This window comes from Pseudochaenichthys georgianus, chromosome 7 (assembly GCF_902827115.2).
Source record: "Pseudochaenichthys georgianus chromosome 7, fPseGeo1.2, whole genome shotgun sequence".
In the NCBI taxonomy this organism is placed as follows: domain Eukaryota; kingdom Metazoa; phylum Chordata; class Actinopteri; order Perciformes; family Channichthyidae; genus Pseudochaenichthys; species Pseudochaenichthys georgianus.
This window is the reverse complement of record NC_047509.1, coordinates 16,817,333-16,839,457: the sequence shown is the minus strand read 5'-3', so window position 1 is coordinate 16,839,457 and position 22,125 is coordinate 16,817,333. Positions and strand designations below refer to the sequence as shown.

The following is a 22,125-nucleotide window of genomic DNA, read 5'->3' as shown; positions in this document are numbered from 1 at the left end:
CTTCGATTGCTCCCTGCGTCTCTTCCTGCTTGGCTTGTAGAAGTTTCAGCTGCATGGTGGGCCGGCCTCTTTTGGCAAACGTCCAGCTCTTGACTCTCCTGTCCCTGTGCAAGAGAGAGAAGGAGGGGAGGACAAATATAGTCACACAGCTAGACAGTACCGTACAGTGGTGGCAGCAGACCATTTCTATTTAATTCAGTGAGAGAGGATTGTGAAATTCCTTCAGTATTTATAATAGGCAACAGTGAAGCATTTCACAGCATATTTCATGTAAAGTACAAGTTAATCATGACCCAGGACATCAACCATGGTTTCAAATGGCTGTGAATGTTAATATGTCTTTAACTGAGTGTGACAGCTGAGTCTGATAAGAGTGTGTTTTTCTGCTCACACCCAGTTCACACAGGGACACACTCACTCTCTTATCTCTCCTTGTATCAATAACAGCAGCTCAGTTACGTGTGTACAGACAGATTTACACATGCACACGAGAACATTTGAAACTGCAAATATTTACATTATTTTAAAAGATAAAGCTAAGTGGGCCCTCAGTTTCATAAGTACACGCATATGAACACTGTTATTTATTTACTTACAGCAACTTGATGCACAGGGGTTTTAATAATGTAATGTTGAGATGGTTTACAGTAAAAGTAGACTCATCCTTTTAAAATGTTTTTCTCTAAACTAGATTGAATTAACCCTAATGCTCTATTGATTGAGCTGACTACATGACAAATGAAGGATTCACTTTCCAGTTAATCAAAAATGAATTACATAATATTTCATGATTTATCACTCCATTAACCTTAAAATAATTTGAACCATGTTTCCAATGCTCTTCCAAAATGTACGTACATTTCTTTTTTTTCACATTTCCTGGCATCAGCCAATATGTCCCGATTGTTAGTTTATGAGCTAAAATACTGTAAAGGCATTGCTCAGGTAGGCCTATGTGATGACTTTGACGTCTCATATAAAATGCCGTTTCAGTGGATCAAGGAGTTTAATGTCATGTATGAGAGGCCCAATATCATTTGTGTTCTAGTGTTGCTAAAGAATAGCAACAATAGTAAGCAATAACTTACTGTATCAGTAATTCAAAAAATGATCCAAAGGCTGGCAAGTAAATACCCCTTGAGACATGTGTATTTTAAGCTGTTTAAATAATATAAAAATCATGAAAATGTGTTTTCATGAACAATGGCTCATTTCGTGGCATCTGCAGGCAGTGGCAAATACTTCCGGCATCTGCCACAGATGCCACTACTTCGTGGCATCTGTGGCAAGTACTTCCGGCATCTGCCACAGATGCCACTATACTTGCCGAGGCATCTGCCACTGCTGAACGGGAGTTGCCACAAGATGCCAGAGTAAGAGAAGGTTTACGGTAGCTGCCACTCGCTTCCGTGGCAAATGCTGCTGTTTAAACCCGTATTTATCTTGTAAAATGTCGCTGTTTAGGCATGACTTTATTGAACACATTACTGATGTGAGATCTCTATTTTTCAAAAAGATTATAAATTATAATTGATATTCAATTTTACTTGGAGAACGTGGTTTGCTAAAATAAACAAATGTGCTATATGTATGATAGTAGGCTACTAAAAATATATTGTAATAAAAAGGAAATATTGGCGAGTGAGGGTTGCAACGCAAGCCCTTGGCAAGTGTCGCTTCACTGCTTGCTACAATAAACCAGGTGTATTATTAGCCTATTAGTAAAGACAAATAATTAACAAATACATATCTGTATTGACACAGCAACGTCGTGTACACTGGTGTTATTAGACTTGGCTACAGGCTTTGGGCAGCTGTAACTGATTGCAGTTGCCACTGCTAGTGAGATGCTAAGGTGTATAGGCTACTTTATATATGAGGCAAAGGACAGTTATATTTGATTGTACATGTATAAATGTGTTATTTTAAATGTAGGCATATGTACTTAATTTGTATTATCTTCGTTGTTAATAAACAGATTAATGTCATTGTATCTGTTTTGTTGTTTAATATTTTAATTCTGATTAAACGTTTTTATTTAAATGCTTCAGGTGATTCTTATTTGATATTGATATCAGTGAATCTAAACAAACCATGTTATTCTGTTTAGACAATCATGACAGTATAGTAAAAAAGCAAGACACAATTCATGTTTTTTTATCCAACCCTTATTGTGTTTTGAAACTGGCGAACAATTTGTAATGCTTGACTGTAACCAGTTCTTGGCAGAACGTTTCGTAGTTCTTTCTTTGGTCAAATGCAATGGTGAAGAGCTCGTATGGTGAGTCATCCTCATACATCTCCCCTTGCCAGCTTTGCAGTGCTTGTAGGGTTTCAACTTTAGAAACTGCATTTAAGATTACGAAATATTAGCAAGCAAGTAGTGGCATCTGTGGCAGATGACGGAAGTACCTGCCACAGATACCACGGAGTAGTGGCATCTGCAAATACGGGTTTAAACAGCAGCATTTGCCACGGAAGGCGAGTGGCAGCTACCGTAAATCTTCTCTTACACCGGCATCAAGTGGCAATTCCCGTTCAGCAGCGGCAGATGCCTCGGCAAACTAGTGACATCTGCCGCAGATGCCTCAGCAAGTAGTGGCATCTGTGCCGGAAGTACCTGCCACTACCTGCAAATGCCAAGGCACATGCCACGGAGTATGAGGGGCCGTGTAGGCCAAAATTCAAACTCACCTCGCACACACACTACTGAAAACATCTGGCCTTGCACACACACTACTGAAATACTCTCACGTTCACTACTGAACACCTCACACACACACTACTGAACACATCTGGCCTTCCACACACACTACTGAAATCCTCTCACATTCACTACTGAACACCTCACACACACACTACTGAAAATTAAGCCTCACACACACACTACTGAAATCCTCTCACATTCACTACTGAACACCTCACACACACACTACTGAAAATTAAGCCTCACACACACACTACTGAAATCCTCTCACATTCACTACTGAACACCTCACACACACACTACTGAAAATTAAGCCTCACACACACACTACTGAAATCCTCTCACATTCACTACTGAAATCATCTCACGTTCACTACTGAACACCTCACACACACAATACTGAAAATTAACCTCACACACACACTCCTGAAAAACATTTTACTGAAAGGTTCTCAGTAGGGAATGTGCATGTGTTTCACCTATGTGTGTGTGTGAGGGGATTCTTGCTGTAACGGAAGTCATGCTAATGTAACGGAAGTCAGTGGTCTCTTTGCTAGCCCCGTTAGCTTCATTAGCTCCAGGCTGCTACTCCGAAGTGGTTGTTGTGTTGATGCCTGGTGGAGTATTCTTCATTGAAATATCACACTTATCGTATGGCTCTGCGGTTCAAACAGACCGTCCACGAATGCAGTTTATTCGGTAAGTGAAATTCAAGCACTTTATTTCTTACTTGTCTTTTTATTCAGCTAACAAGCGAGACGAAGCTACATCTGTGCTAACGATGCTATCCGTAGCATACAAGTTAAAACATAATGGAGAAGTGTAACACATTAAGAAGGATTATACTGTAAAACATAAGGCTTCTCAGTGAGTTTGGTAAAATAAGGTCATGCTTGTACATTAGTTAGTTTGCTAGTTAGGTAACTGTATGCATTGTTATTGTTAATTTAAAATAGCTATGCTCGACGATGCAGACAGCTAGCGTCACATTAGTGTTGAAGAGCAGAGTACTGTATGAGATTAACCTCACTATAAGATCTGTGTATCTGAAAAATATGAATCTCACATTTCCAGTTGGTTCCAGAAATAACGTTGACGTAGATATTGCAATATGGTTTGAAACTAGCTGGAGTTGATTATTGAAGCTTACTGGTTAACGTTCATCATATTAAACGAACGAACCCAAACGTTGTTGTTTTTATTAATATTATTACCAATACTTACTTAGCATTTTATTATCATTACACTGGAGAAACCGACTTATTGTGGCAGCAGAACGTGAACATGTAACTTAATGCCTGCATTTGAGGACGAAAAATAGCTCAGTCAATGCTTTAGGGACAAGGAAATGATTTGTTTAAATATTAGATATCACGTTATGTGTGCTTCTGTGACAATGAAGCTTATTCATTGCATTACATTTGTTGAAGATGTTTGTCTTTTACCCTTACGTGTGTGTTACAAATGAATGTGAATATGGCATAGGACAAATATTTAAATTGACTGTCTCATGAAAAACGATTCTAAAATAAAAAGGACCACAACTATACAATACACAATCCAACTGATAAGATACAGTAAGGGCTTTGATATCCAGCACTTTCTTTAAGGATAACAAAAAGATTATCACATGACATTTGCATGTAAAAAAGTCTGTGACCAACACATTGTTACTTTACATATATCTGTTTGTTTAAAGTTTCCAGGTGATGCGGCAGACAGACCAGAGGATGCTGACCACGAGAGACAGACCTATTCCTAACATCAGTGAACTTCAGCATGGACTCAAAGGTACAAGGAATCGAGAAACGTTCTGGTTTAAATAGATAAAGTAACAACTATAATCAGCTTTCACATTTCAATGTATTTAAGGCAATTATTATTTTACAATGTGAGAATTGCTACCATTTGTCTCTACATATTGTCTGTAAAAGACGTGGTAAAAGTGGTTCTTGCAGTGAGACAACCGAGCAGTTGAATATTATTTAATAAGATATTTTAATGTTGATTAACTGCAGACTGTTCATTCATAATCTGATTATCTTTGTAGTACAAAGTGATGAATTAAAAAAATAAATTAACATTTAAAAAATACATTATTTCTACAGCCGCTAAATAAACGTTTCATAAATAACACACTTGCTCTGCAATAATGTCATATGTTTGTCATTTCTGTTAGGAAAGGACATACCTGAAGGACACAACTGCCTCACCGTTTTCTCAAGAGGGGCAAGAAGAAAATGAAAAGCTGATTTCAGATTAAAGACCAATACAGGACATTCACTAAGAAACTACACTTTTATTGTGAACACAAAGTCAAAGAGGACCATCATTTGTGTGTGGCAGCTGAGCCCAGTATGGGCTCACAGATGCAGTTAGGTGGTTTCTTCATCAGACCTGGTCCTCCTCCATCAGGCCACGTCCTCATCCCAGAGAAAGACCTCTCCACCTTCTCCAGCCAAACCCACAGACAGGACATCCGTCATGCTGAGGTTTCTCCCAAAGTCTCTGCACGCTGTCTCAATTGATCCACACTGCGAATATGAGGGGGAAATGTGTGTCATAAATGCTTTAGACAATAAGAAATATGAAGTTAACTGTAAGGAATGGCTCATTCTTTTTTAAATAGACAAAACTATTACTGTATTTCAATATCTCATGTCTGAAAGTTTAATTTAAAAGAAGAAGAGGCCCCAAAAATAAAGATTGGTATATCAATAAATGTAGTTGATTGTGTCTTTTTAATTGTTTAAAGTAGATAGAACTGGTACTTAAGAGTTTGAATACAGTCTGGTTGCAGAGGAGGCACACAGGTAAGAGCATATAGCTACCATCACATGTAACTAAGCTTGACTTGAATTTATTAAAAGTATAATTAAGTAACAGCAACAAATCAATAGCAAATCGTGCACAAATGTGAATCTTTGCTGGGTCCACTGTTGAATTTACCACATATTGTATGTTTTAGAAACCTTAAGGCATGTATAGATTTGTATGCAAGTAATATCCCAAAACTCAATAAATACCGTAGATTATTATTGAAAGTTATGCTGAATAGTTTCATGTTCACTTACCTTAAGCAACGTAAAACGTGCAGACCGGGGGGAATACAAATACTTGTATTTCTCTTTTTTGGTTTGCAAGGGTGTCACCTTCCGCGGAGCCCATTCTCTGTAGTATTATCCTAACAAAGAGGGAACAACCCTTATTTAGGTTTTTTAAAAAGTGACAATATCAGCTTGCATTCATCCGACAAAAATACGACACAGGGTATTGTCTAATTGCTGGTTGTCTTGTGTTTTTATGGGATTTGGATAACGGATTTATTCTATAAAATATTTTGAATGGTTTTCACTTAATACTGTTATAAAGTCGGCTGGGGACGGGCTGTAGTAAATAGTGCAGCAGATCTACACAGCTAGCTCGCTAGTTAGCATTATTAACGTCAGCTATGTATGTACATTTTCAAGTTCTGCTTGAAAGCAAGTTCCTGCAAACTGTTCAAACAAACGCTTCAACTTGTACCATTTATAATCTGTATGTTTGAATATGGATCTTAAATCGGCGTGATGTTGAAGCAGCTGCAGTTCCGTTAGCATTTTGCTTCTGGCAACTAGATTTATGATTTGAAAATTATAAAAGTAGGGTAGACATGTGGATATTATCCGGCTGAACAAAACGTGACCTGTCTCTTAAATGCGTCTCAACCACAGACCTTATTTCCAGCTAGTTTCAAACCATATTGCACTATCTACGTTAACGTTATTTCTGGAACCAACTGGAAATGTGAGATTCATATTTTTCAGATACACAGATCTTATAGTGAGGTTAATCTCATACAGTACTCTGCTCTTCAACACTAATGTGACGCTAGCTGTCTGCATCGTTGAGCATAGCTATTTTAAATTAACAATAACAATGCATACAGTTACCTAACTAGCAAACTAACTAATGTACAAGCATGACCTTATTTTACCAACCTCACCGAGAAGCCTTATGTTTTACAGTATAATCCTTCTTAATGTGTTACACTTCTCCATTATGTTTTAACTTGTATGCTACGGATAGCATCGTTAGCACAGATGTAGCTTCGTCTAGCTTGTTAGCTGAATAAAAAGACAAGTAAGAAATAAAGTGCTTGAATTTCACTTACCGAATAAACTGCATTCATGGACGGTCTGTTTGAACCGCAGAGCCATACGATAAGTGCGATATTTCAATGAAGAATACTCCACCAGGCATCAACACAACAAACACTTCGGAGTAGCAGCCTGGAGCTAATGAAGCTAACGGGGCTAGCAAAGAGACCACTAACTTCCGTTACATTAGAATGACATCCGTTACATTAGAATGACTTCCGTTACAGCAAGAATCCCCTCACACACACATAGGTGAAACACATGCACATTCCCTACTGAGAACCTTTCAGTAAAATGTTTTTCAGGAGTGTGTGTGTGAGGTTAATTTTCAGTATTGTGTGTGTGAGGTGTTCAGTAGTGAACGTGAGATGATTTCAGTAGTGAATGTGAGAGGATTTCAGTAGTGTGTGTGTGAGGCTTAATTTTCAGTAGTGTGTGTGTGAGGTGTTCAGTAGTGAATGTGAGAGGATTTCAGTAGTGTGTGTGTGAGGCTTAATTTTCAGTAGTGTGTGTGTGAGGTGTTCAGTAGTGAACGTGAGATGATTTCAGTAGTGTGTGTGTGAGGCTTAATTTTCAGTAGTGTGTGTGTGAGGTGTTCAGTAGTGAATGTGAGAGGATTTCAGTAGTGTGTGTGCAAGGCCAGATGTTTTCAGTAGTGTGTGTGTGAGGTGTTCAGTAGTGAATGTGAGAGGATTTCAGTAGTGTGTGTGCAAGGCCAGATGTTTTCAGTAGTGTGTGTGTGTGAGATTCGTTTGAATTTTGGCCTACACGGCCCTTCATAACGGAGAGTAGTGGCAACACTCACTGTTAACCCTGTGTTCTAGTATGATAAATAAAATAACATTGTACCTTGAAAATCAATGCATTCTAATAGCGGGTACATTTTACCCGTTGGCGGTTTTAGGTATGGCTATACAGCGACCGCTGGCGGTTCTAAGTAAAAGTAGAAGTAGCCTACCTAGATGTAGGAATACTCTGTTACAAGTAAAAGTCCTGCATTAAAATGTTACTCAAGTAAAAACGCAAAAGTATTAGCATAAAATATACTTAAAGTTGTGGTGACCACCTATTAATACTCTGGTTCATAATTCATACATGGAACTACAGTTGGAGGTATTGTTCCCACACGGACATGTTATGTGTTTACTATATATGTTGTGTGCCCTCCTGACTTCACTCTCTTCTTCCCGGACTGCAACCGGATAACATGACCTTAGTTACTCTCTAATAAAGTACCCTTTTGCACCTTCCTTGCACCGCCTCTGACTCCTTATCTCTCGGCACTACACTGCTGACCCTGACAAGTCTCGAAAAGTTTCCGGGACGGACCCGAATATGGCAAAAGGAACTCAAGTTTCTTTCTCGAAATGCCGGGGATTTTTTGGAATCGTCCGTGGCTGCCACCGGCACGCGGACTGAGGCTCGGTGCGCACCCCGCAGAAGAGCTGGGGACGTTGCTCGCCATTCCCGCATCAGCCTTCCATCCAACAAGGGGACGATGCACGACCTGCTGGGTCGACCAGCAAACCGATTGCTACCTCGTGGGCTTGTTTCTTCGGGGCGTGCGGCTGCACGACGACTAGCGGCTAACCACGAGGGGCTAACGACGGCTAGCAGCTAGTGGCTAACGGCTAGCTGTTAACGGCTGTCGACATATTTCTGTTAACGTCTGACTGTTAATAATTTTTTCCGGTGCCGGAGAGGAGGTTTCGACCAGCCGGTTGACCTCATGTGGACACTCTCACCTTTTTCACCACCTCGACAGCGGTTCCAGACGCCACTCACGTTTTCATCGGCGCCTGGGTGGCGCACTCCTGGACCCCGTATCGCCTCGACGGTTTCGGACGTCGCCCATGCTGCCATCGGCCCGTGGGTGGCGCGCTCTCCGGAACCTGTCTGGCCTCTCCTGCCTTCCGGGGATATCCAGACGTCACTCACGTTTTCATCTGCGCCTGGGTGGCGCACTCCTGGACCCCGTCTCGCCTCGACAGTTACGGACGTAGTCCATGCTCTATCGGCCCATGGGTGGCGCGCTCCGGGACCCTGTCTGGCCTCTCATCTGTCCACGGCTCCTTCCTCCAGGGGAGACTGCTCCTGCCTCCCGGGGATACCTCAAGGCTTGCCGAGGATTTCGTGCCCGCCGCCGCTGTGCGTTTGCCTGTGGCCGGTTGCTCTCCTGCTTCCCGGGGATACCTCAACACCTGCTGAGGACTTCGTGCCGGCCGCCGCCGCTGCGCGTCTGCCTGCGGCCGGGTTGCTCTCCTTCCTCCCGGGGTGGCTGCTCCTGCCTCCCGGGGATACCTCAACGCCTGCTGAGGACTTTGTGCCCGCCACCGCTGCGCGTCTGGCTGCGCGTCTGGCTGCGCGTCTGGCTGCGCGTCTGGCTGCGCGTCTGGCTGCGCGTCTGACTGCGCGTCTGACTGCGCGTCTGGCTGCGCGTCTGGCGGCGCGTCTGGCTGCGCGTCTGGCTGCGCGTCTGGCTGCGGCCGGGTTGCAGCCGGGTTGCGCTCCTTCGTCCCGGGGGGACTGCTCCTCTCTTCCGGAGATACCTGGACGCCTGCCGAGGATTTCGTGCCCGCCGCCGTTGTGCGTCTGCCTGCGGCCGGGTTGCACTCCTTTCTCCCGGGGTGACAGCTCCTGCCTCCCTGGGATTCCAATCCGTCCTTCCGGAGATTTCATGCCCGCCGCCCCTGTGTCTTCACCTGCGGCCGGGCAGCGCTCTTTCCTACTGGGTTCGCCACGACACCTCCTGCGGCCCCCTTTCGTGGCCCCTTCCATGGCCCCACCCTCCTCTGCCCCTGTGGTGCTTCCTCCACGGACGCAGGGATTTGTTTTGCCATGTTTGAATTCTGGGGGGGCTTGTGTGGTGACCACCTATTAATACACTGGTTCATAATTCATACATGGAACTACAGTTGGGGGTATTGTTCCCACACGGACATGTTATGTGTACTATATATGTTGTGTGCCCTCCTGACTTCACTCTCTTCTTCCCGGACTGTAACCGGATAACATGACCTTAGTAACTCTCTAATAAAGTACCCTTTTGCACCTTCCTTGCACCGCCTCTGACTCCCTGTCTCTCGGCACTACAAAGTACATATTACATGTTTTCATTATAATTAGTGATCATTAAAGTGACTTATCAAAGCTGGTAAAGGTGCAGCTAGTTTTAATGATTTATACTGTAGGGTAGCTTGTGAATTTACTCCAGGAGTAACTAAAGTCTGATTTAAGACTTGATTATATTTCTCATAATAAATCATAATCTGTAGTAAGTAACTAAAGGTAGCCTATTAAATAAATGTAGTGGAGTAAAAGTACACCACCACTGAATTGTAGTGGGGTAGAACTAAGTACTAAGTTAGTAACATACAATTTAAATACTCAACTAAAGCACAAGTAGGCTATTTCTAAATCACAAGTAGGCTACAGTACTTAACTTGAGTATATATAGCCTACTTAGTTAGCCTACAATGATAGATCTTAATGTCAATAAGTTGTCTTTATTTACTTATAATATATCTTGAGTATTATCATAAAAATAGCACGTTTATTTATTTAACAAACCACGCTGTCCAAGTAAAATGTAATAGAAATGATAATGTTTCATTCTTTTTTGAAAAATAGAGATCGGACCATCAGTCCTCCTGTGTACAGATCATCAGTCCTGTGTACAGATCAGTTCGATAAAGTCATGCCTAAACAGCGACTTTTTACACGATAAATACGGGTTTAAATAGCAGCATTTGCCACGGAAGGCGAGTGGCAGCTACCGTAAACCTTCTCTTACACCGGCATTAGGCAGGAAATTAGCTCCATACGGCATTTGGTGTCAATTCCCGTTCAGCAGCGGCAGATGCCTCAGCAAACTAGTGGCATCTGTGGCAGATGCCGGAAGTACTTGCCACTGTCTGTAGATGCCACGAAATGCGCTTGCTTGCTGTCTCTCACAATGTTATAGTCCTGACCATAGTCCTGTATATATATGCCTTTAAAAAATGCTAGTGCATGGTTCGGACAAACATATTAATCTTCAACTTCCCAAAAAATATCTCTAAACGATGTGGCTGTGTTTTTAAATAGTTATTGTCCAAAAGCTATTAGCAGTAGCTTTTAACAGTAACGTCACATAAAGACTACTTGCAGTAAGGTTAGCTAAAAACTACTAGCATTAAAGGTGGGGTAGGTAAGTTTCAGAAACCGGCTCGAGATTGTTTTTGTTATATTCCATGGAATGCTCTTAACATCCCGATAGCAATGAATATCTTAAGTGCTTTGACAAAAAATCCATTAAAAAATGTCTTCTGTAGAAGCCGTAATACTGTAAAAAGTACAACCAGCTAAACCGGCTAAAACGGATTGGTTGTACTTTTTACAGTATTAAAGTGGATGGCCTACCTGCCTGTCAGCCTTCCATCGGGGCACAAACTTATCTCGTGCCCTCATTGGTCATGTGCGCGTTCGTGTGTGTTGGAGGAGGGGCTCTATAAGGAAGTGGCAGATTTTCTCCGGTTGTGTATTTTCAAATTCTAGCGATCTCGAACCGGTTTCTCAAATGTACCTACCCCACCTTTAAGGTTAGCCTAAAACTACTAGCAGTATGGTTAGCTTAAAACTACTAGCAGTAAAATAAGCTAAAAACTAGTAGCAGTAAGGTTATCTCAAAACTACTAGCATTAGCTCTCTAGATTTTACCGAATGTGGGCAAAAAGTGTAATATATAGGCCTATGACTCTTTTACGTTTAAATGGACAGAAACCAATATTCCAATATGACTTAAAGGTGGGGTAGGTAAGTTTGAGAAACCGGCTCGAGATCGCTAGAATTTGAAAATACACAACCGGAGAAAATCTGCCACTTCCTTATAGAGCCCCTCCTCCAACACACACGAACGCGCACATGACCAATGAGGGTACGAGATACGTTTGTGCCCCGATGGAAGGCTGACAGGCAGGTAGGCCATCCAATCCGTTAAACGGATTGGTTGTACTTTTTACAGTATTACGGCTTCTACAGATGAATTTTTTTTTATGGATTTTTTGTCAAAGCACTTAAGATATTCATTGCTATCGGGATATTAAGAGCATTCCATGGAATATAACAAAAAGTGTATCTCGAGCCGGTTTCTGAAACTTACCTACCCCACCTTTAATATGACATCAAATGTGGCTGGGCCCAGGGGTGGACTGGCCATCGGGACGTTCGGGGCGAATCCCGATGGGCCGGTACTGAAGTGGGCCGGTTGGACGATGTGGGCCGGCCGGTAACCGGCAGGGCTTGGCATTATAAATGGCCCGCTGACCCGGAAGCACTATTTAGGCCAGCATAACGTACTTTCCACTTGCCCGCTCGGGCCACTAAAAATATTGCTTTAAAATCATTGTCCTGTGGTATTGGTATTTTGACTAGCAATTTAGTTAAATTGTTTTGTTTATTAACGCGACAACATAGCGTTCCGTGAGTCGGTTGTCGTTGTTAGGTGAAAAGCAAACAGCTGTTTGCTGCGGAGCGCAGCGCAGCGCAAGCAGGCTTGATCGATGGTGTGGGCTTCTAGTGGTGCAGTGACGCGTCCTAAAACCCTTTTATAATCTATCGATTAGATTTATGATTCGAAAATTATAAAAGTAGAGTAGACATGTGTAGATTATCCGGCTGAACAAAACGTGCATTTATCAAACAGGTTTGTTTTCCACAGACCTTATTTCCAGCTATTTTCCAAAACCCTGTGGAGAAATCCTATTGCTTTTTGTCGAGGGAACCAGCAGCTTACTTCCTGGTTTTAGGACGCGTCACTGCACCTCTCAATATGATGCCAATATAAACAAGGTCTTCTGTCGGATCTGTACATCAATGCCGACCTATGTTGACAAGTAAGTGAAGAGTAGACAATATAAAGGTATTGGCGAAATGTCCCAGCAGTTTAGGATAATGAAGGTTCTAATCTACTCTACATTTCTAACTCCTAATGACAGGAAGGCAGAAAGCGCATTATACAAATAGTAATATTCATAATAATAGCAGACGTTTTTTAACAATGACCACAATATCATTATTTTAATAAACCAAATATGAACAATTGAGGAAAATGAGGAAGAACTGATTATTCAAATGTTGTAGTACAAGTAGTAATGTAGTTTGTGCACACATTACTATTGAAACATGTGTTAATTTTCTTCATTATTAGTCAATTTCTTTTTGGACGATATTATCACTGGCCCCATCATTGTAACCACTGGCCCGGTTACAATGATGGGGCCAGTGATAATATAATGCCAGTGGCATTTTACCCCTAATGCCTACCTCTGCGGTAAATCACTAGCACCGCGGTGGGCCGGCGGTACCGAAGTGGGCCGGTCGAGAGTCCCGGGCTGATTTGTAGTCCCAGTCCGCCCCTGGCTGGGCCTACCTGAAAATGGATAATTGTATCACACCAAGCTTGCCTAAACTAGTCTCCATATGTAAACTGTAATTAGTGCTATGACCTTGTTCAGTAACAGAGGTCGGTTATCTAGATGAAACGCTTAAAGTAAAGACTTTAACAACACAACATAAAACCTGCTCACTGGCTCTGGTTATATATAAACTGTCTTTGGCTCTGATTAAAACGTGAGCATTTGCACCTGAAGTTTCATCTGCTGTTTCACTCTAAAGAAGGTGTGCCCCATCTAGTGGTAAACTTTTGTAAATGCATTTTGTAAATGGCAGATTCTTTTTTTGTACCAACATAAATGAGGACAAAAAACTGGTAGTTCTATTATATATATTTTATTGTATTTTTAACGTGATACATTTAACAGAAAGGCGTTAGAAGAAAACAGTTGTTGATGCAAAAGGTAAAAACACTGGAGACAGGACAAGTAAACATTAATGGAAAAGAAAGAATAAAAACAGTAATTTATGTAAAATATAAGGAGGTATTGGACTGGATAGATATATATTCTCTTTGCACTGCAAACATGTCTATGTGTATGTGTGTAGGGGTTTGTGACAATCCTGATTTAATCTTAAAGCAACATTAAGTGATCAATGGGTAAATAATCAATACAAAATCAGGAAGAGATGATGACAACAACACAGAAGTAGAAAAGAAAAATAAGAATGAAGAAGAGATGGAGCACTGGAATCACGATTGAATGTCTTTTACTTTGTTTCCAGAGCAGTCTGGACACTGAAATCAAGAGTCTGCCCAGAGTATTGACGGATCCAAGACATAGATTGAAACCCACATATGTTCTGCTTTTGAACAGCATTATAACAAAAAAAAGGGATGTTGACATCTTTGAAATCGACGCCAATCCACAGATGTAATGTAGCCATTATTTTTGTCAGTTTTCAAATGTTAAACTCCATTTTTTGTCTTCTCCTATCCCCTTTTAGAAGCTGGGAAAGAAAATGGGCTACCTCTAATTACCTGATCTCCACTGATGCCGCAGACCTCAGAGTGAAAGAGAGAGAAAACCTTGTTCAGACAAGTTGAGGTAGAGACATGTTTGTACATGCCAAAAAGAGAACAGCCAAATCCAAATGATGTGGGGCAATCCGTCATTTACTGTATATTTCCCTATGAGGCATGTTAATGGTAAAGTCTATATTATCAGTGTAACTACATCACTTAACTTTATATTAAAGTTCTGAATCATCTTAAATTTATCCATAATTTGAAATGGCCCTTTTTCATCTCATGAACCCACTCGACCAGTAAAACGAATAAACGTATATAAAAAGAAATCTTGCTTTATGCCACTAAATGTAATTTTAATGATCAGTACCAGCTATTGCCTATAGGCCTCTAAAAGCCCAATGAGTGTGGTCATACTGCCTCCCAGTGGACATGTATTCACCTCAAATGTCAGCCTTTAATCTGCAGCATTAAAACAGGAGCTTATTGTCAGCAGTTGAGGGGCATGTTGAGAATAAGAGTATTTAAGTCTCTTTGTCCAACACTTTGTCAGTCTCATGACATTTCATTCAGAGGCCATTACATCTCCTTTTACAATAGAATTCCTGTTAAGTGTCTGCTGCATAAGCAGGGCCTTTCCTCTAATGACTCTACCTTGTAATGGGAGAGTAATATGTACTCTAGGTGATGTAAATCATTAACAAAGGCTGACCCAAGTCTATTTAGATCCATTAGCAGCTTTGACAGCCCCCCCCCCCTCTACTCTTGTGTCCCAACATGAGTTGTTTTGTTTCACAATATTGTGTGATATGTGACATTAAGGCGGATTAACGATGAAGGTTTCTTCTTATGTGAAGAATATATCATTAGCATAGAATATATTTGAATAATACTTGAGTTGTGAACATATAGGTCAGAAGAGTCAAGATTAGTGTCAGTCATGTACACAAGTTGCTAGCAATAAAATGTGTCCAGCCAGTCTCCTATCACTATATAAGAATTCATTTAACCCTTTATATCTAATAACTCATTAGGACTATGCAAAAGCACAAATTGAAAAAATCAAAGATCTGCAAGCTACATTTTGACACCACTTCACAGCCGTACTCTAGATTAGGTGATAAGCAAGACCCAGACCCTCATCACTTCAGTCGATATCGTGTTTGAGTGCTGCATATTTGAAAATATATTGTCAGTTAAATTGGCATTTTTAACTAAACATATTTTACAGGTGTTTGTTCCAGTTCCTCTCAAACTAAGCAAAACACTAAACAAATCATTAAACATTGGCAACACATTGCTTACAATTTACAACATAAATAACATTTGATAGGGGTATGATTAATCAACTCTCTGGAAGGTGTGGCTCTGCATAATTAATACTTTTACTGTTGATACCTCAAGATCAATTTGCTGATAATACTTTAGAAGTATCACTTTTGAATTCATTAGCCTACTTTAACTTGTAAATTAAGTTTTTTTTAGTGGTCTACTTCTTCCTCTACACGTATACATTGGTGTAATGTATTGAAATACATTTACTCAAGTACCGTACTTAAGTACGATGGGGTACTTGTACTTTACCTAAGTATACAGGTTGCCTCTTTATTCTTTATACTTCTACTCCACTACATTTTGGAAGCCAATATTGTACTTTTTACTCTATTAAATGTATTTAACAATATATAAGTTACTCGCTACTTTACATATTCACATTATAAGCTAATACAAAATATAAATAAACTAATAAACTATGATATACAATGATAGGTTAATATATCGAGCAGCATGAATCTAAAATGGGACATAAGACACCATTTGACTTTTTATGCTTTAAGTATATGTTGATGTCAACACTTTTGTACTTTTACTCAAGTAAGATTGTGTATGCAGGACACTGTAGTATTTATACTTCTACTAGTAAAAAAAAGAGTACTTCTTCCACCTCTGTCTTTACAGTGAAAGCTAATTATCTGGGGGGAGACCATTACAAACTAGAACAGGACTCCAGGAGCAGAAATCCTCGGGAACCCTACAGACACAGTATTTGGCGTGTATGTTGTGAGAATAACAGAACAATAAAATCAGCACAGCCACCTTTCCCTATTCTATTTTCTCCTCCAGCAGGAGTCCGGTGTCATGGGAGGAGTTTGCGCTGGGACCCACAAAACTTTTGCGTGTGCGCGTGTTTCGACGCCACGCCTCTGTGCGTTTTCCTCCGCGCGTTGATTTCATACCAAACTCATACTTGGCATTCCGCCTTTTTTTCTGTCAAACACGGTTATTTTTACCAAGGAAATAAAGGCGATACACAAAGCAAAAGTGCTTTTTAAACTCGAGTATACGGGCAGGAGTCTGTGCCTGTAACAGCGGGGCAAGATAGCCTTTGTGAGGTGAGTGCGCTCTCAGATACTTCTTTGTTGTGTGCTGCAACTTTCATGCAGCTGCTTCGCTTCGTGTGTGCCTGAAGTTTTGGGATATTTTACATATTTCGCATTTTCCCGCTGCCGCTTTGCTGAATCAGAGGCTTTTTCGTAATTAGCGGGGAGTTCCTTTTTTATCCACTTAGCCTCGAGTTGTAATAAAACAGTGACTTTTTTCGGCGTCTCTCGGACTTAGTTTGGAGTTTGTTGAGGTATTATTAGCCCGCAAGCTAACTAACTAGCATGCCAGACCGAGTGCGTTATCAGTGTTTAGTCTGTGATATACACCGAGATTATGGAAATCACACCTGTTATACACTTTAAAGCGTGTGTACGGTGTTTTACCCAAATGCTAGGCTGAGTTACATGTAATTTATTTCACACTTTGGATCAAAGGCAAATCGTGCTAACTCACAGTTGGCTAAACGGCTTTCAGCCACTGAGTGTGATTTCGTTTTTTCCTCTGCGAGCAGATTTACTTCATTGTGAAATTGTCACCAACATGTAATACTGGTCTTACGGGTTTACACAAGTCGAGTGAGAAAAGACACCTTTGTTAGTTTGGGTACAGTCAAAGTAGTAATAGTCAGCTGAGGTGGCCACGTAAATCTGAACGCACTGTGATGAGATCTAGCTCGGTTAATCATAATGTCAGTGCTCCCATTGGAACAGAAGGCATCCTGCAATGTGCATGTGTCTTCTCAGTGTTTGCTGAGCTCATAGCTTTATTTAGCTCAATGCTCAACTGACTCCTCACTGCACTAAACATCTGACCTTTTGGTCATTGGTGCTAACTTTATAGAGAAATTGGCAGGGCCGAATATAGTGCCTACATGTATTTACTTTGCATCACTCTGATAAATTAAAAGTCTGTGGCTGTTGGTGACTCAGTTTACTGTTATTTTTCAATTATTATAGACATTGATCACCAGTGACCTTACACTCTTGACCCTGCAGCAGCTGTCCACTTAATAAAATACACTATTTCATAGATATATCATTGATCAATCTAATACAACAGATATGCCTGACATTGTATGTAAGAGATGATCATTTCCAGTTTTGTATTGCTGATCTTGAAGTTAGTAAAGTTTTACTGGACTAAAATACTATATTTACTTAAAAAAACGACTGACACTTTTTTGTTGTTACTAGCTTTAACACCTAATTTTTGGGTTTACCTTTTTGCTCTGACATAATTAAAACCCGATATGCAGATAAGGTCAAAGGTTTTAACTCTTCCTATGACCGAAATTATTCAAACTGAGCTATCATTTGTATTTGCGTGACAAAATACAAGAATTACCAATACACACATCATTGTTATAACAACAAATAGAAGTGTATTTTAATGTTGCATGAACAAATCAATGATACCAGTGAGCCATTCACAAACAAACCTTTAGAAGCCTGAACAGGTGAAAGTATAAAGTATTTTAAAGGGGAACATTTTTTTCCCCAACTTGGGATCAATAAAGTACATCTTATTTTATTAACCTCTTTTGTATAGTGAGGGCCAATTATAACCCACACATTTGTCACTAATGTAATGTAAAACTCCTAAGAAGCCAGTTTAATATAATTTAGAAGATGTTTTTCTAGCTGTTAAAGGGCCCAAAAGGCACAGTAAACCTTCCTTGTCACCCTCGATAATCACAATGTTGTTTCAAGCATTGCTCTTTCCTTACCATCTCACCAGGGCCTGTCTGATCGTTATGGCAACAGCACAGTCCCGTCAGCAGTGATTGAAACTGGGAAGGCCTTGTACCCTAATGCGTCCAATAAGCCCACCACAGCAGGGGAAGCTCTTGCGACCACATCGATACTCTGTGGCTCTTTTGTGGGCAGGGGACCATGTTTAGCCACGCTCTGGAAAACATTACACACTAGGCAGCATTCATGTTGTATATGTGTACGTGTATTTGAGGAGACTTGGAGCATCCTCAACAATAACAAAAGAATGTGTAATTTCCTCATGTGGCCTAAAGTTGCAGGCTTCTGGGAAGTTCAAATGGCTTATGTTCTGCCTTTCAAAGTAGTTTCTTTAGGACGGTAGCTAAAGGACAATGACTATCTGGGTCTGTCCATCACAACTTGTGTAAACCCTAATAGCTTGGCCAACTGGTAGTGCCTTCATTGACCTTGGCCAGTGTCTTTGTACATTTACAGGCTCTTAATGTTTTGCCATTTTGCTTGTCTGGTCTTTAACCTCGAATGCCAGGGCTATTAATACACCTTGTGCCCATGGAGGCTGTAAACAACCTCAGATGAATCTGATCTCACTCCTGGTGATGTGTGGAGACATTTGTAGTCCAAGATATCTGTCGCCATTCTCGGCAGCCATAAAGTTAATCCTGGCTCTGTCAATCCATCACATTGTGTTTGGGGTTATGTGGCAATTGCAGGACAGCTTTAGAAGAAAGCTCAAAATAATGCCCATGAAATATACAAATACAAGTTAAGTTTGATTAACTATACATTTAATTTAGATTGTACATTGTGCATACTAGGGTTGTAAGTAGGGATAATCATAATTTCAATCATCTTATTTAGTTGTTTTGTCTATAAAATGCCTGAAAATAATAATAAAAAAAAAACTGCCCGTTACAATTCGAAAGATGAAAAAAGCAGATAATCTTCACATTTGAGAAACTAAAAACAGAACTTTTGGTTAAGGTCCTTTGGCTAATGGATACATTGACTAATTGACAAATCGTTTGAGCTCTAATTATTCTCTTGTGTTGTCAGGTGGCACATTCAGTAATCTAAGAAATTGGCTCTGATTGTCCAGGCTCTGATACCTAGCATATATATTGTGCTTGTAGTTAGGGATGCTCAGATCTCCAATTTTGGGGCCGATCGCCGGAATCAGTATCTGCCGATACCGATTGCCGATCCGATCGAGTGGGCGGGGCCTATGGGGATCTTCCATTTAAAGTGATGTTTACTAGTGCTGTAGCGACTGGATTAACCGATTCAGCCGCGTTTTTTCTCATTTTAATGCCATTGAACACGTCTTTTGATCAGATTGACAGCTACGGTGGTGAGACGATCTCCCTAGAAGCTCTGTAAAGGTACGTGTTGTAATGACTGTATTTGCTTCCCCTCTCGCGAGTCCGGATCACTCAGTGATGATACTATATACCCACATAATCTGTGGAGTCTCAGTTTTAATCGGATATATTGTATGTGCAGCTACGATAAGTAATAAGGGTACTTTTATCTTGAGTTCTGTGCCAATGTCCGTTAGCATTTTTCGCTCATGGGTCATTTAGATGCTTCTTATGAGACTTGTGTTTTGTTTTGGTAAACATGGTTTGTATCGTCAGTTATCTGAGATTATTGCCGTTAATCTGGTATAACACATTAATAGGTTCTTAAATATTAAGATCCCCTGAGACACAGTATCGTGAATTTTTTTTTTACGTTATTTATGAATTGAACAACAGAAAAATAATCGTTAGATTAGTCGACTAATCGATCAAATAATTGCCCGATTAATCGTTTTCAAAATAATCGTTTCCCCCCAGCACTAATGTTTACACTCGGTTAATGGGGCTCATTCACTGGCGCTTCCACAAACCACAACCAACATAATTATTACATTCAAATGAAGTACATTATTCAAGTTTACATTAACTTTGGATAATAACACGGGTGAAATGAGCGGAAGCGCTCTCTTTTCCTCTCCTGACAGCCTGTCAGTATCTCATGCAGCTCACTGATCCAGTAATGAGCGACCCGACAGTGAATAATAAATATATGTTTAACTAGTTTAGCTTGTTCCAGAGGTAGATAAAATGGCTAAGTGTGTTAGGTCTAACTCTTAGTGTGTGTTTCGCTCCGCTCACCGGTCCATCACAGCGGGTGGAGCTGCAGGATTTCTGCTTCACACACGTTGCATACTGCTATTGTATTGTCATTTCCGGACACCTTAAAATACTGTCAGACTGTTGAAGCCATTTTGGCGAGCTTGTTTGCCGCGCACAGAGAAAAGTGTTACGTATTTTACGTCATGCGATCGGCTCTCACGATCAACATTTTTAGAGAGCACCGATCGATCGGCAGAGAGTGAGCATCGGACGATATCGATCGGCGGCCGATCGATAGTAGGGTTGCCAGAAACTGACCATGATCAAAATCGATTATTTCTCCCCGCGGGAGAAAAAAAAAACGAAAAAAAAAAAAACCTCAGACAAAAAAAATTCCGTTGTTTTCTTTACTGGAACATGTTAAACAGTACAAACAACACACAAGCATGTCATCACAACTACGTGGCCTTGAAGTGAAGTTGGTAATGGCCGGCTGCTGTGTCTTTCTCTGTAACCTCTTTGGCGTGCTTCGCACTCAAATGCGAACGCATTGTTGAGCTTGAGTTGTGATAGACCAACGTCTTTTCGCAGAGCTTGCATTTAACTTCGTTTGGACTTGTAAGTTCGAAGTAGTTCCACGAGGAACTCCTTTTTACCTGCCGCTTTGTTCATCTTTAGTTGCACGTGTGAGGGAGAGGGGGGGGGGGGGGGGGGGCGGTGTGTAGCGTGCTACACACTGACCAATGTGTGACCAATGGCCATTTACAATTATTAATACTATTACTATTATTAGCATTTATATATATTTTGGTTGAAACTAAGCCAGAAAAAAAAAAAAATACATAAATAATCAAAAAATATATATAAATAATAAAAAAATATATATAAATAAAATCGATTTTTAAAAATAATATTCGATTATGGAGACTGTAACGAATATTCGAATAATCGCTGGCATCCCTAATCGATAGGAGCATCCCTACTTGTAGTTTTACATCTAACAATATTTTAATAATTTTACCACATGAAAAGGCCAGTGCTCTGTCCACTTCTCACTCCAAAACAACATATTTTCCCAAGGAGTAGTTTCAATTTCGGAGCAACTGGATATTTGTGTTTCTTTGCCTAAAAAGCCCTTACTATTTTAAATAATGTGATTGTTAAGACACAACATAGATTTCAAGCTATTGTTGTGGGCAGCGGTGTGTGCTTTACTTTGTTAGGTTATTTGGTGGGTTGAAGATACAGAAAGATTATTTAGTTCATTTTTACACTTGTACACTTGTAGACTATGCACTTTAGGGTTTGTCTACATTACAGTAATCGATGATTTAAAGCGGCACTGTGTTTTCAAAACACCCAGCATACGGCTGCATTCATTTCTTTAAACCTTGCTGATTGCCATGCCTTTTTGTCTAAATACATCAGCTATCAAAACAAATATGGCTCTCTGCTCTCACATTGTGGTATTATGGTGTAATGCTTTTTTAATGTGGAAGAAAACACGTATTGAAAACTGGATTCAGTACAAGAGCAGCAATATTTAACCATGATAGTGTGAGGCTACATTTAACAAACTATGCAGCCTGACGGTAATGTAAGAACAAAATAACAGTGTAACTCAAATTCTTCATATTTATAA

At 40.4% G+C, this 22,125-nt stretch overlaps 2 long non-coding RNA genes across 2 annotated transcripts; one reads left to right on the top strand and one right to left on the bottom strand.

The window, feature by feature from the left end:
* Positions 1 to 3,300: 3,300 nt before the first annotated feature.
* Positions 3,301 to 5,429, top strand: LOC139434097 (uncharacterized). The gene is made up of 3 exons (XR_011643519.1): positions 3,301 to 3,406; positions 4,407 to 4,498; positions 4,887 to 5,429. It is a non-coding gene; the product is annotated as an uncharacterized lncRNA (long non-coding RNA).
* LOC117450109 (uncharacterized) lies at positions 5,152 to 7,311 on the bottom strand. Its single transcript, XR_004552543.2, has 3 exons — positions 6,861 to 7,311; positions 5,782 to 5,891; positions 5,152 to 5,241 (listed from the first exon to the last, which is right to left on the bottom strand). It is a non-coding gene; the product is annotated as an uncharacterized lncRNA (long non-coding RNA).
* Positions 7,312 to 22,125: the final 14,814 nt, after the last annotated feature.